A 13,631-nucleotide genomic window follows, 5' to 3' on the forward strand; every position below is an offset into this window, starting at 1 on the left:
TTGTGCCCCAGAATAGACCACATCCATAAGTGATTTTGATGAGATTTTGTACTAAGCATTGTTTCTGAAATGACTTAAGGCTTTTGGGATATTGTGAAGGAATTAATGTTGTTTTGGTTTGTTAAAGCCACCAGAATACAATATAAGAGAAATGGTATGACTTTTAAAAAAGGATTTTGTTATATTAAAAGCTTATAATTCTAAGGCTATAAAAATGTCCAAACTAAAGCATTCAGGGAAAGATACCTTGACTCAAGAAAGGCCAATGGGTCCAGAACACCTCTGTCAGTTGGTAAGGCATATGGCTGGCATCTGTTAATCCTTTGGCTTCTGGTTTGGAACAGCTTTCCTGGGGCATTTTCTTTCTGCATCTCCAGATGTCTCTGTCTGTGTCAGGTCTAAGCCCTCTCCAAAACATTTCCCCTTTTAAAGGACTCCTGTAAACTAATAAAGACCAACCTTGAATGGGCAGAGTCACATCTCTACCTAATCGAAAAGTCACACCCAGGAGGAGTTCAAGATCGTGGCTTAGAGAGATGTGGGATTTAGTTCATCCTCCAGAGCAGCTAGTAAATAGCCAGGGACAGTACAGAACAACTGCTGGGGTGACATCAGTGACTGGACACACATCGTACACCAGTCTGGACAAGCTGGACCAGCTGTGATCCCACCCAGAACTGTTGAGGCCCCCAAGCCTTTGGAGGCTGGTGCTCCTCCCTCCCAGGCTGGTTCCCAGAGGGGAAAGGAAAGAGACTTTACTAACAGCAAGGGACTGAATTCAACCAAGCTCCAATTGTGGAATTAATTAACAAATTCTGACTGCTGAAAATAGGTCCCCTATTCAGCTAAACCTCGAGTAAAAACTGAGGTTGCAGGTTTTTGCCCTGGCACAGAGAGGGCAGAGCTGATGGAAAAAGAAAAAAAAAAAAATGAACAGAGCTTTTTTTCAATTAGACAGCACAAAATACTTGAAAAGGCCTGGGCCCTGAAGGAAAGGAGGTGGCACTAGGACCTGGAGATACACAGAACAACATACCAACTTGACCTCTTGATTGGCAAACCCGAGGAATGGGGCTCCTGCTCTGAAAAGGATTTTTTTTTCTTTTCCTTTTTGTGACTGTGTTTCTACAGTTTGACTGCTCTTTGGATACAACTGTAAGGCTTCTCAGGCTCCAACTGCCCCAGGCAAGGGTGGAATTAAGCTTATTTGAGAACTTGTCTGGAGGCTGTGCCTTCCCCAGGAGAGGGGTGGGGCCCAGCTCAGGTGAATCCCTCCTTCAAGGAATTCAGACTCCAGAGTCTGGAAAACTGAAGTGATTAAAGCCAGCCTACAACCTCTTCTCTGTCTCAATCATATCCCCAGCAGGGAGAGTCTGCTTAAATTAAAAGCACTGCCTCACTTCATGCTGGTGGGATCCACAGGCAAATAAGCACCACATACTGGGCAGGATAGGAAAAACACAGAGTCTACAGGCTTCATAGAAAAGTCCTTCAACCTGCTGGGTCTCACACTCAGGGAAAACTGACACAGGTGACTCTTTCCTCCTGAGAGAAGGCCAGTTTGGTCTGGGAAAATCAGACTGGGGTCTATAATACTTAAGTAGACCTTCCTAAGGGGTTAAAAAAAAAAGGCACCATACAGACAGGGCAAGAAACAAGAAAACAAGAACTGAAAAATTCCTATCTGTTAGACAAAGCCTAAGCTAGAAGTCTAGAATAAACTGAACTGAATGTCAAAGAACAGATAGAGAACAAAGTCATCCAGCAAGAAAATCCTAGGTAAAAAAAAAAGTGAAAAAAATCTCCAGAATAAATTAATTAAGGAAATTAAATGTCTAGACACCAGCAAAAAATAATGAATCATGCTAGGAAAATTGAAGATATGGCCCAGTCAAAGGAACAAACGAACAATTCAAATGAGATACAGGAGTTGAAACAATTAATTCAGGATGTTTGAACAGACATGGAAAACCTCATCAAAATTCAAATCAATGAATTGAGGAAGGATATAAAGAAGACAAGGGATGAACAAAAAGAAGAAATCAAAAGTCTGAAAAAATAAATCATGGAACTTATGGGAATGAAAGGCACAGTAGAAGAGATTAAAAAAACAATGGAAACCTACAATGTTAGATTTCAAGAGGCAGAAGATAGCATTAGTGAACTGGAGGACAGGACATCTGAAATCTGACAAGCAGAAGAAAATATAGGGAAAAAAATGGAAAAATATGAGCAGGGTACTCAAGGAATTGAATGGCAATATGAACTGCGTGAATATACATGTTGTGGGTGTCCCAGAGGAGAAGAGAAGGGAAAAGGAAGAGAAAAACTAATGGAAGAAATTATCACTGAAAATTTCCCAACTCTTATGAAAGACTTAAAAGTACAGCTCCAAGAAGTGCAGCATTCAAACAGAAAAGATCCAAATAGACATACTCCAAGACACTAATCAGAATGTCAGATGCCAAAGAGAAACAGAGAATTTTGAAAGCAGCAAGAGAAAAGCAATCCATCACATACAAGGGAAGCCCCATGAGACTGCATAGATTTCTCAGCAGAAACCATGGAGGCGAGAAGCCAGTGGGATGACTCTTTTATCATATTTAAGATACTAAAAGAGAAACTGCCAACCAAGAATTCTATATCCAGCAAAACTGTGCTTCAAAAATGAGGGTGAAATTAAAATATTTTCAGACAAAAAAGTCACTGAGAGAATTTGTGACTAAGAGATCAGCTCTGCAAGAAATACTAAAGGGAGCACAATAGACAGATAGGAAAGACAGGAGAGAGAGGTGTGGAGAAGAGTGTAGAAATGAAGACTATCAGTAAAGGTTAAGAGGAAAAATTAGATATGACATAAAATCCAAAAGGCAAAATGGTAGAAGAAAGTACTGCCCTGACAGTAGTAACACTAAATGTTAATGGATTGAACTACCCAATCAAAAGACATAGAGTGGCAGAATGGATTAAAAAACAGGACCCATCTATATGCTGTCTACAGGAGATGCATTTTAGACCCAAGGATAAACATAGGTTGAAAGTGAAAGGTTGGGAAAAGATATTTCATGCAAGCAACAATCAGAAAACAGCAGGAGTAGCTATACTAATATCCAACAAATTAGACTTCAAATGTAAAACAATGAAAAGAGACAAAGAAGGACACTATGTGTTGATAAAAGGAACAATTCAACAAGAAGACATAACAATCATAAATATTTATGCACCAACTCAGAGTGCTCCAAAACACACGCAGCAAACACTGAAAACAATGAAAAGAGAAATAGACACATCTACCATAATAGACACTTCAGTTCCTTGCTCTCATCAATGGACAGAACATATAGACAGAGCATCAATAAAGAAACAGATAATTTGAATAATATAATAAACAAACTAGACTTAGCAGACATTTATGGAACATTACACCCCACAACAGCAGGATACACTTTTTCTCAAGTGCTCATGGATCATTCTCAAGGATAAACTATATGGTGGGTCACAAAACAAGTCTCAATAAATTAAAAAAGACTGAAACCATACAAAACACTTTCTCAGATCATGAAGGAATGAAGTTGGAAATCAATATTAGTTAGAGGGCCAGAAAATTCACAAATATATGGAAGCTCAATAACACACTCTTAAACAACCAGTGGGCCAAGGAAGAAATTACGAGAGAAATCAATAAATATCTTGAGGCAAATGAAAATGAAAACAGAACAAATCAAAATTTATGGGATGCAGCAAAGGCAGTGCTAAGAGGGAAATTTATTGTCCTAAATGCCTATATCAAAAAAAGAAGAAAGAGCAAAAATCAAGGAATTAACTGTTTACTTGGAAGAAGTAGAGAAACAACAGCAACCTAATCCTAAAGCAAGCAAAAGGAAAGAAATAATGACGATTAGAGCAGAAATAAAGGAAACTGAGAACATGAAAGCAAACGAGAAAGTCAACAAAACCAGAAGTTGGTTCTATAAGAAAATCAATAAGATTGATGGACTCTTAGCAAGGCTGACAAGAAGAAGAAGAGAGAGGACACAAATAAATAAAATCAGAAATGGAAGAGGAGACATAACCACTGACCACACAGAAATAAAGGAGGTAATGCTAATAAACTAGACAATGTAGAAGAAATGGACAACTTCCTAAAAAGGCATGAACAACAAACATTGACTCAAGAAGAAATAGATGACCACAACAAACCAATCAGAAGTAAAGAAATTGAATTAGTCATTAAGAAGCTTAAAATAAGAGAAGTCCAGGACCTGATGACTTCACGTGAATTCTATCAAACATTCAAGAAAGAATTAGTACCAGTCCTGCTCAAACTCTTCCAAAAAATTGAAGAGGAGGGAAGGCTACCTAACTCATTCTATGAAAACAACATCACCCTCATACCAAAGCCAGACAAAAATACTATATGAAAAGAAAATTACAGACCAATCTCTTTCATGAATATAGATGCAAAAATCCTCAGCAAAATTCTTGCAAATCCAGCAGCTCATTATAAGAATTATACATCATGACCAAGTAGGATTCATCCCAGGTATGCAAGGATGGTTAACATAAGAAAATCAATTAATGTGATACACATATCAACAAATAAAAGCAGAAAAACCACACGATCATCTCAATTGATGCAGAAAAGGCATTTGACAAAATTCAACATCACTTTGTGTTGAAAATACTTCAAAGAAGAGAAATATAAGGGAACTTCCTCAACATGATAAAGGGAATATATGAAAAGCCCACAGTTAACATCCTCAATGGGGAAGAACTGAAAACTTTCCCCCTAAGATCAGGAACAAGACAAGGATGTCCACTATCACCATTGTTATTCAACATTGTGTTGGAAGTTCTAGCCAGAACAATTAGACAAGAAAAAGAAATACAAGGCACCAAAATTGGAAAGGAAGAAGTAAAACTCTCACTGTTTGCAGATGATATGATACTGTATGTTGAAAACCCTGAAAAATCCATAGCAAAACTACTAGAGCTAATAAATGAGTGCAGCAAAGTGGCAGGTTACAAGATCAACACTTAAAAACCTGTAGTATTTCTATATGCTAGTAATGAGCAATCTGAAGGGGAAAATCAAGAAAAAAAACTCGACTTACAATAGCAACCAAAAGAATAAAATATTTAGGAATACATTTAACTAAGGATACAAAAGACCTATACAAAGAAAACTACAAGAAATTGCTAAAAGAAATCACAGAAGACTGAAATAAATGGAAGGGCACAACATGTTCATGAATTGGAAGACTAAATGTAGTTAAGATGTCAATTCTACCTAAAATTATTTATAGAGTCAATGCAATACCAATTAAAATCCCCAAAACTCACTCTTCAGATATAGAAAAACCAATAAGCAAAATTATCTAGAAGGGCAGGGTGCCCTGAAAAGCTAAAAATATCCTGAGACAGAAAAATGAAGTCGGAGGTCTCACACTACCCGACTTTAAGGTGTATTATGCAGCTACAGTGGTGAAAACAGCATGGCACTGGCATAAAGATAGATATACTGATCAATGGAATCAAATAGAGTGTTCAGATATAGACCCTCTCATCTATGGACAACTGATCTTTGATAAGGCAGTCAAGCCAACTCACCTGGGACAGAACAGTCTCTTCAATAAATGGTGCTTGAAGAACTGGATATCCACATGCAAAAGAATGAAAGAAGATCCATATCTCACACTCTATACAAAAATTAACTCAAAACGGATCAAGGACCCAAACATTAGAGCTAAGACCATAAAACCTTTAGAAGAAAATGTAGGGAAATATCTTATAAATCTTATAATAGGAGGTGGTTTCCTAGATCTTACACCCAAAGCACAGCATTGAAGAAATAAATAGATAAATGGGAACTCCTCAAAATTAAACACTTTTGTAGAGCAAAGAAATTGTCAAGAAAGTAAAAAGACAGCCTACACAATGGGAGACAATATTTGGAAACAACATATCAGATAAGGGTCTAGTATCCAGAATATATAAAGAGATTGTTCAACTCAACAACAAAAAGACAAACAATCCAATTACAAAATGAGCAAAAGACATGAACAGACACTTTGCAGAAGAGCAACTACAAATGGCTAAAAGGCACATGAATAGATGTTCAACTTCCCTGGTTATTAGGGAAATGCAAATCAAAACCACAATGAGATATCATCTCACACCTACCAAAATGGCCATTATCAATAAAACAGAAAATGTCAAGTGCTGGAGAGGATGTGGAGAAAGAGGCACACTTATCGACTGTTGTTGGGAATGTAAAATAGTACAACTGCCCTGGAAGGCTGTTTGGCAGTTCCTCAGGAAACTAAGTATAGAATTGCCATATGATCCTGCCAGCAATACCACTGCTAGGTATTTGTTCAGAGGACATGAGGGCAAGGACACAAATGGACAACTGCATACCAATATTTATAGCAGCATTGTTTACAATTGCCAAAAGATGGAAACAGCCCAAATATCCATCAACAGACGAGTGGCTAAACAAGCTGTGGTATTTACATATGATGGAATATTATGCAGCTTTAAGACAGGATAAAGTTATGAAGTATGTAACAACATAGATGGACTTCGAGGACATTATGCTGAGTGAGATTAGCCAGAAACAAAAAGACAAACACTGTATGGTCTCACTGATATGAACTAACATTAACAAATTAACTTGGAGAATTTCAGTTAAGAACAGAGGCCATCAGAAGATAGAGTTAGGGTAGATTTTGAGTAATTGGAGTTGAAGGGATACAGATTGTACAACAGGACAGATTATAAAAATTCAGAAATGGATAGCACAATACTACCTAATCGCAGCACAATAATGTTAGTACACTCAATGAAGCTGAATGTGAGAATAATAGAGGGAGGAAGGCTGGGGCACAAATGAAACCAGAAGGAAAGATAAATGACTGATTTGAACAGTGAATAAAAAAGTATTTGCAAAGTCCCCTTGGGGAATGGCAAGAAAGGGGGAAAATTCAACTTCCTCATTTGGAGAATTCCTGATATGATCTGAAGCAGCGGGGACAACCAAATCAATAGGCTGAGCCCTCAGTCTTGGGGTTTGTTCATATGAAACTTATCACTGCAAAGGCTAGACTTAGCCAACTTAAAATTAGGCCTAAGAGTCACCCCCAGAGAACCTCTTTTGTTGCTCAGATGTAGCCTATTTCTCTCTCAGCCAACATGGCAAGCAAACACACTGCCCTCTCCCTCTCTACGTGGGACATGACTCCCAGGGGTGTAAACCTCCCTGGCAATGTGGAACAGAAATCCTAGAATGAGCTGGGACTCAGCATCAAGGAATTGAGGAAGCCTTCTTAACCAAAAGGGGGAGGAGAGAAATGAGACAAAATAAAGTGGCAGTGGCTGAGAGATTTCAAACAGAGTTGAGAGGTTATCCTGGAGGTTATTCTTATGCATTTTATAGGTATCCCCTTTTTAATTTAATGTGTATTAGAGAGGCTAGAGGGAAGTGCCTGAAACTGTAGAGGTGTGTTCCAGTAGCCATTTGTTTTGAAGATGAATGTATAATGATACAGGTTTCACAATGTGACTATGTGAGTGTGAAAACCTTGTGTCTGATACTCCTTTTATCTATGAAATTGACAGATGAGCAAAAAATATGGTTTAAAAATAAATAAATAATAGGGGGAACAAATGTTAAAATAATTTGAGTAGATTGAAATACTAGTGAACAATGAAAGGGAGTAGTAAGGGGTATAGAAAAAAAATAGGGGGAACAAAGGTTAAAATATATTGAGTAGATAGAAATACTAGTGGTCAATGAGAGGGAGGGGTAAGGGTTTTTTTCTTTTTTTCTCTTCTTCTGGAATGATGCAAATGTTCTAAACAATGATCACGGTGATGAATATACTACTATGTGATGATATTGTGAGCCATTGATTGTACACCATGCACAGAACGTTTGTATGTTAAAAATGTTCATGTTTATATGTTGTTTTCTTTTGATAAAAAATAAATTAAAAAAAAAGGTCACACCCACAATTGGGCACACCACATCTCCATGAAGATAATATAATCAAAGCTTCACACCTACAATATTGAGTCAGTATTAAAAGAAACAGGACTGCTTCCACAAGATTGGATTAAGAAAAAAGGACATGACTTTTCTGGGGTACATAAGAATTTCAAACCAGCTCAAATGTATTTTGCATATAGAAAGATTATGTGTTTTGGGGTTCCAGAGGGTGGAGTGTGGTGGTTTGAAGCTGTAGGTACCCCAGAAAAACATGTTCTTAAACCTTTTCCATTCTTGTAGGTATATATCCACTATAAGTAGACTTTTTGATAAGGTTACTTCAGTTAAGGTATAGCCTACCTCAGTTAGGATTATTGGAGTCCATTATAAGCAAAAGGAAGTTCAGACCGAGAGAGAAAGCCACAGGAAGCAAGAAGCTGAACATCAATGGAACCTGGAAGAGATGATAAAGACCCAGGAGATGTGGCCATGTGCCTTGCTATGTGACAAGCTAAGGACCAAAGGTCACCAACTGCCAGCCCCTGAATGCCAGTCTTTGGGCAAAAAGCATTCTTTTGATGATGACTTGTTTTAGACTTTTTCCAGCCTCAAACTGTGAGCAGATAAATTCCCATTGTTAAGCTGACCCATTTCATGGTATTTGCTTGAGCAGCCCAGGAAACTAAAACACCTGTGACATAATATTATGGAAATTAAATGCAGAAACTTTTCATTCATTTGGATACAATTCTGAGTTGGGATAAGATGAGTCCATATTGGGATAGAAAACAATGTAGTAAAGATATTATTTTCCTAATAATGCATGAATTGAGATGAACCTTTAAGGTAAAGAACAGAATAAGCTATGTGATTGTATTTTCTCTGATTAAAAAAATTCATATGATTGTTTCTGCTTCTTGATACTTGAATGGATGCCATGTTACAAAAAAGGAAGACTTGGAAATTCATGGAATCTTGCCAATAATTTTTATCAAAGCAAGTTGGCAGACTGAAAGAAGTGTCTGATAAAGTAAATACTGCCAAATAATTTTGATGTTTATAGTAGAAGATTCCCTTGAACTTAATTGTGTAGCTCTGTGATGACACAAAAATAATTTAGAAAAGATGAAGAGCACCACTCTCAAGGGATATGACTGGCAGTGGCTCCCACTTGCTCTAGAGCAGAACTTTTTGTGATGATGAACATCTTCCATATCTGTGCCATCCATTATACTGTATATGCTAATGGACAGAGGACCTACATATTAAGTTTCATTTTAATTAAATTATGTGGCCACACATTGTTCCTGGGTAATGTATTGGACAGGATAGGTCTAGAGAAATAGTCATGGGCTCAGGTTTGATATTATCTAGATAGTTTGGGAAGAGAAAGAATGGAAAAGAATTTGGATGAAATGAGGAAGGAGAAATTATCTATTTAATCATCTATCTATTTGCTTATCTAAGAAAGAGAGAGAGTGTTTTTTGGGGGGAAAAAAAAGGAAATGCTATTATCTAATCTTGGGAGAGCCCAAGGCTACCCGTTGCAAAGTGTCAAGGACCTTTATTTGTTGCTGCTGCTACTTTGTGTTAGGGCATAATATAATACACACTTATGCTCATATCTAATATCCCCTGGTTATTATTTCAGCTTACTGAAATCTATACATAGGTTATCACCTGATGAATCAAATATTTTTAATACTAAGGTAAGGAACACATAGATGTACAAAATACAGATAACAATCTCACCCCCACATTTGCCCTCCCATTAAGCAAAGAGTATATAAAGATTTGCTAACCAGATCTGTGGTTTGCAGGTTTATTGATTGCCTAGGATTTAAGCTTTAGGATTAAAAATTCCAGTTGCATGAATTTTTATCTTGGCTCTTTCACTTATCCTTGCAGAGTACCTTAACCTCTATATCAGTTTTCCCATAGGGTTATGAAGATTGAGTGAGTTCATAATTGTAAAGTGTGTGAAATAGTGCCTTGCACTGTTTAGTGAACAAATTAAATTAAAATATAATTAATTATTAGTTTCAGTATAATACCATTTTCCTGTTCATCAGAACTCCTTCAGGTATCTGTTACATGGTAGACCATCAGAAATGCCCATCAGGTAGATAACCAGTTTAATGCTTGTTTGTTAAGCTTCATATCTGATGGTTTCTTATCTCCAGAATCCTAAAATAGTTGCACATGTCCTGTTGTACCTTACCATAAGGTAAAGAGAGAGTGGGAAAAATGTTGAGGCTTTTAGTGAGAGGAGTTTGAAATAGCTGTAAATAGGAAAAACGTGTTGCTTTACTTTGCATGAAAAGCTTTTCAATTTATCAATTCTGAGATAGATCTAATTGAGGTTAGGCTGATAGAGTACTCAATATTCTGTTGCTAAGGATCTAAGCCTATTCATGGCATCCTATTTTTAGAGTGTACAAGAGTGAATCAGGGACTTCTGATTAATTATTAATGATAGGGAAATAACACTGGATGACAGAAAGGAGAAAGTTTTAATAACAGCTGCTTTGAGGATTACTTTTAACAAATACATAAAAGGATTGTGAAATTAAATTCCAGCTCTTTGAAACATTGCTTGTTTTGAAATAACTTTTTCTTAAAAGCCTATGGTTTATCCTTGTCGTGAAAAGAAAAGGCCTTGGCAATGAGAAGCTTTTAAACTATTAATTATAGCTCTTCATTTATTAGCATGCAAACTAAATTCCTAAAATTTGGGAATGTCCTTCAGCCTGACTGTTTAAAAGAAAACCCCCCTCCCCTCCCTGCAGTGGGGCCATGCTCCCACTGAAACAGGCAGGAGAGAACTCTTTCTGGCCTCTTCTAACTTCTGTTGTTTGTTAGTCATCCTCGGTGTTCCTTGGTTTGTAGAAGCAGCACTTCAATCTGTCTCCTATGTCTTCACAAGGCCTTCTCCCCATTGTTAGTCTGTTTCTGTGTTCAATTTCTTCATTTTATAAGGACACCAGTCATACTGCATTAAGGCCCACCTTAATCCAGTTTTGCCTCATCGAAGAATCACATCTTCAAAACCCTAGATATAAATAAGGTCAGATTCTCAGGTTATGGGGGTTAGACTTTAACATATCTTTCGGAGGGATACAAGTTGACCTATAATACTGACTCTGATGTTTTCCCATACTCCCCTAATCCTTCATTTATGCAGACAGTGCATCAAAAGTCTTTCTTTTTTTATATACATGTTTTCTTCCACAAATCAGTTTTATTATAGAAAAGCCTGCCTCAAGATATTCAGATTCAATGCATACTACATTGTAAATATATTAAGTGGCTATTCTGCTAGGCACTTGGGTATGTGGACATATTTATTTGAATTTTTTTTTTTAAGTTTGGTTGTTAACATCTATAATACTTAGTGTTATTGATCCATTGCTATCCTCTAGGCTCTTGGTTCTGTATGTAAACAGATGAAAGAATTCAGGGGTTTTGAAAACACCTGGCTAAGATCACATAGGCAGTAAGGGACAGGTTTGATCCAAGTAGTCTGACTTGAGAGCTTACTTTCTCTCTTTTTTTTTATATGGGCAGGCACCAGGAATTGAACCCAGGTCACCAGCATGGCAGGTGAGAACTCTGCCACTGAGTCACTGTTGCCCACCCAAGAGCTTACTCTCTTAACTGTTATTTCTTTTCTGGTTCACCTCAAGGATCCACATAAATCACCAAACAAGGACTTGGGAAAATTCTGCATTGTATGGATTTCAGGCTTCCATATCTTACTATAGTCATTCATTTGTTTAACAAATACTGAACACACACTATGCTAATATAGTTTATTGAGGATTTATTTGCCAATGGTTTAAGTGGATCATCTTATTTAACAAAGCATTTCCTGCTTTCTTGGAGTTAATGGTCTAGTGGGGAGAGGTTGACAATAAGAATAATTAAAATGACAGGCACAGTATTTCTAATAGTGACAGTGCTGGCATGAACAATAAGGGGCATGAAGAATAATCATTAGTCTTATAGAGTAAAAATTGAAAGCATTCAAAGATGAAATGATTTCATTATGATATAACTGGGATGGTGTAATTGGGATAAGATTTGGAAATCTGAAGGCCTAGCCTTTTGATAGTTGGAATTAGCTTAAAGAAAGGGAGTAGTTCTCTAAAAAGTGCTAAAAACACTGACAGCATTTATGGATCCTACAGTCAAAAGAACACACACACACACAAACACACACATTTTCTTGCAATTTCAGGGGGTTAATAAATTCCTTGCAGAACTTTTACTCACCTGCTACTGATTCATGGATCCTAGAATATGATCCCCTGCCTCTTGGAAATAAGAGCAGTCTCTTATCTTCAGATATTGGGTTAGGTGGAATTTTCAGCAGCTAACATTTAACAATGCTTAGTTTTAGTGCTTTCTTTGAAGAAGGTAAAATAAATATTCTCTATTGTATTTGGAGGCCAAAGGGGTCTTTCGAGTTATGTGGATTCTATTTCTATTTTTGCAATTAAGCCAGTTTTGACAGGAACAATTTTTAACTTAATCAACATGCAAAGTTCCTTTTACAATGTAAGGTAACATATTCACAGGTTCTGGAAATTAAGACGTGGACATCTTTGAAGGATCATTACTGTGTCTACCATATCAGGAGGATAACCTTTATTCTGGTCTTTGCTTCTCTTCCTTCATGTGCTGCTAATCTGCTTCCATGTGTCACAGACGCTCTGAGCTGGGATGCAGCTGCCTTGGCCCAGGGTTTTAATTTCTAATCACAGAATTACAACTCCTATCCATTGGCTTAAGTGAATATGTATTAATGAATATGGTCTCGCTCTTTTCATTCATTCGTTCATTCAATTACAAACTGAGTTTTAATTTTTAAATTAAAAGCTTGGTCTCTTTACAATAAATTCTATAAAATGTTAGCTACTTAATTTACACAGAAATTGTTACAACTTCAGGGTGAAAAAACTACTATTCCTACAGGAGACATTATTGTCTATTGATAGGGCATTAATTTTTTTATGTTGGTGGGAGTTACTTTTTGCTTTATGTTGGATTTAAAAGCACATTCTTCCTACTGTTGATACCATGTACTATCTATGTTGCCACTACCAAGCAAATGTGTAACCATCACACACGGGACTCTGAGGCCCAGAACGGAAGTGACTTGTCCAAGGTCAAACAATTAATTAATTAGAACTAAACTCTACTCAATTCTTCTGTATTTCTGAGGAGGGTTATTTTGAGCATATTTTCACTAAGAAATAGACATTGAACACTCCTGTAGAAACATGACTGTGAATTTCAGAATAATGCTATGGCACATATAACTTCTTGAACACTACTCTTCTTGTTTTCTCTTTACATAACAATATTCAATTGTTATATAACCCAAATAAGAAACTTTCTATGTCCCAACTTTTCAATCAGTTAACCAGTTGATATACCAGTGTTGTGCTCTGTTTTCATGTGTGTTTGTGTGTGTGTGTGTGTATGTGCAATGCAAAAGGTACTCAATTTCAAATCAAACATGCTACTTTCCAGTTCCTGTCTTTTAATAAATAAAAAATAACTTCAGTCTCACTTTTACTTCCATTTCTCCCATACAACTATTCTTACTAATGCCTCCAATGCTCTCCAGAGCAAT

The 13,631-nt window shown here is 36.8% G+C and overlaps 1 protein-coding gene across 5 annotated transcripts in view; it reads right to left on the reverse strand.

Annotated features, from left to right (window-relative positions):
- SLC38A11 (solute carrier family 38 member 11) overlaps positions 1–13,631 on the reverse strand; it is a 224,152-nt gene that overhangs the window by 165,050 nt on the left and 45,471 nt on the right. For 3 of the 5 annotated variants that reach the window (XM_077154032.1, XM_077154031.1, XM_077154033.1), the window contains exon 2: positions 8,351–8,444. The exons of the other annotated variants lie outside the window; for them this stretch is intronic. The gene's annotated coding sequence lies outside the window, so the exon portion shown is untranslated. The remainder of the gene's footprint in view (positions 1–8,350; positions 8,445–13,631) is intronic. 5 annotated transcript variants of the gene reach the window in all.

This window comes from Tamandua tetradactyla, chromosome 3 (genome assembly GCF_023851605.1).
Source record: "Tamandua tetradactyla isolate mTamTet1 chromosome 3, mTamTet1.pri, whole genome shotgun sequence".
In the NCBI taxonomy this organism is placed as follows: Eukaryota; Metazoa; Chordata; class Mammalia; order Pilosa; family Myrmecophagidae; genus Tamandua; species Tamandua tetradactyla.